The sequence below is a fragment of the Octopus bimaculoides genome, chromosome 9 (assembly GCF_001194135.2).
Source record: "Octopus bimaculoides isolate UCB-OBI-ISO-001 chromosome 9, ASM119413v2, whole genome shotgun sequence".
NCBI classification, from domain to species: domain Eukaryota; kingdom Metazoa; phylum Mollusca; class Cephalopoda; order Octopoda; family Octopodidae; genus Octopus; species Octopus bimaculoides.
In genome coordinates, this window is record NC_068989.1 from 56,602,164 (window position 1) to 56,604,392 (window position 2,229).

General features: G+C 32.9%; 1 long non-coding RNA gene across 1 annotated transcript in view; it reads left to right on the plus strand.

Annotated features, from left to right (window-relative positions):
* LOC128248724 (uncharacterized) overlaps positions 1-2,229 on the plus strand; it is a 36,731-nt gene that overhangs the window by 20,883 nt on the left and 13,619 nt on the right. Inside the window, exon 2 of the long non-coding RNA XR_008264899.1 lies at positions 1-1,534. This exon is cut by the window's left edge and continues 1,450 nt beyond it. This is a non-coding gene — a long non-coding RNA (uncharacterized LOC128248724). The remainder of the gene's footprint in view (positions 1,535-2,229) is intronic.

Sequence of the window (2,229 nt, forward strand, 5' to 3'; positions counted from 1 at the left end):
ATGTGTGATATTTTCAGTCAGAAATATTTTTGCAAAACTGTCGTATGTGAGACTTTTGAAAAATGCTAAATTGTTGTACTACACTTTTGACAATTTTCATATCTTGGCATCTGAAGCAGCTGGAGATAAAACAGTTTGACCAAATGAACTGGCTAATGCAAGCAAAATTAAATATTGAAAAAAACGCATTTGGTGAAATTTGGACATACTATAGTTTAACATAATAGCAATGAAGTATATGTATATGTATGCATCTATTATATATCCCAGTTTCCATCATTAAGCCCGTTGTAATATATTTTTGCATGGGTGGTTGGGATTCCCTAGTACCATATGTTACCTCTTATCAAAATCTTTTGTTAGTTTGTCAGTGAAGTGTAACATCTTGAGATCAGTCTACCCCACGTCTTTAGAAGCCATCTTAGTCATCTGTTTCCTCATGTTACATTCATTTTAAGTGCTCAACATTTCTTCATACAGCTGTGAACCACCATTACTAACACAAGCCCACAGCAGTGCTGTCTTCTCTCTTACACGCTACCTTTGATTCTTCTCCATCATTCATGTAGATTAATATTACACATTCAGTGAGCATACTAGTTTCATTTCATTATAGTCCTCACAAATCTTCTGTTTTCAAAGTTCATTTCTCCCTACCATGCAGCATTGTACCTTGTGCTAAAGAATAATACAGTCTGCGCTTCAGTCTGACTGAGAAATCCTTTGTTGCCAAAAGTAGAAAAGGAATAGTTAGGAATGGTGATGATGGTTGGTGATGATGCTTTCAGCAAACAAATACATCATGAAGTACTGAGGGCTTTAAGTCTTCTGAGGTACAAGTAACCTCAATAGTGCTGGTTCCATGATAAAATGCACTTGTACACTCTGTAAATCATCATCTTCATGTTTTTTTTTTATGTCTACTTTTCCATGCTTGTATCAGTTAAACGACAGAGTTTTCTAGCAACAAGATGCCCTTACCGTCAACAACATCCACTTCTTTCCAAGTGATGTAATAATCTCCAAGTCTATCAAGCCTGGACAAGTGTTATGTGGAGAACTGGAAACAACTAACACCATTAGTGAACCATTGTTTACAATCAGTAAACACACATGAAGACAAGGGAAATACAAACTCTCTCAGACAAACACATATACACACAAGATATACACATAGAAACATATACATATCTATATACACACACACACACATACATGCATACATATATATAATATAATTGAAGATGGAATTGGTAACTACTATTATTGTTTACTTAATTCTTCAATAATGAAACTGCAAACTGCTATTATCTTTTACAAGGTATCTCCTTAATTCTTTGATCATGGAACTGCTAACCACTACTATCTTTCACTATGGATGTTACTTAAATCTCTGATGAACTGGTAATTATTAATATCCATTATTAAGGATATTCCTTAATTCTTTCTCTCCAAAGATGGAATAAGTTGACTTACATGGAAATCTTTGCTTGAAAACATATGTTCCATATGCTCAGCTATTCTAGAAACTATTGTAAGTGAGTTTATGCATTATTTCTTAATATTTTATTTACTTTAACTGCTCTACAATTATGTTTAAATTATAAATTACATGCTGTAAAGTAGGGGTTCTCATCCATTTTTTATCTATGGGCCCTTTTGATTACTATTTTATTCTGGTGGACCCCCATAGATATTTGATGTTTAGAAACTAGTTTTAGATATACGTCTTTCAAAATTCCTATTTTGTTTTTAACACATTGATTCATGTAGGTTGAACTATGTAAAATAGCAGAGCAAAAAAACCTAGCTGTTTCTTGCAACACATACCAATACATACATCTAAAACAAAAATTTTTCAGGGGCCATTATAATACTATTTTGGATTCTTAATTTACTATTTTGTTGTGTGGACCCTGAAAAATCTCATATGGATCCTCAGGGGCCATATGGACTCCAGTTGAGAACCACTGCTCAAAAGTGATACCACATGTTTTGCTTGTTCTTTCTCTATGTATATATACATGTATATACACATGTAATAGAATTTTTCTGAATTTTCAGATTTTTTTATATGCTAGGCCACTGGTTTTAAATTGATGTTAATTGAATTACTATTCAATTTATCACCCTCAGTATATAAATATAAATATATGTATATATATATGTATAAAGATTGTCATACCGGCCATGACGAAGGGAAATAGCCCTGAAACTCGAGTCGCCTTT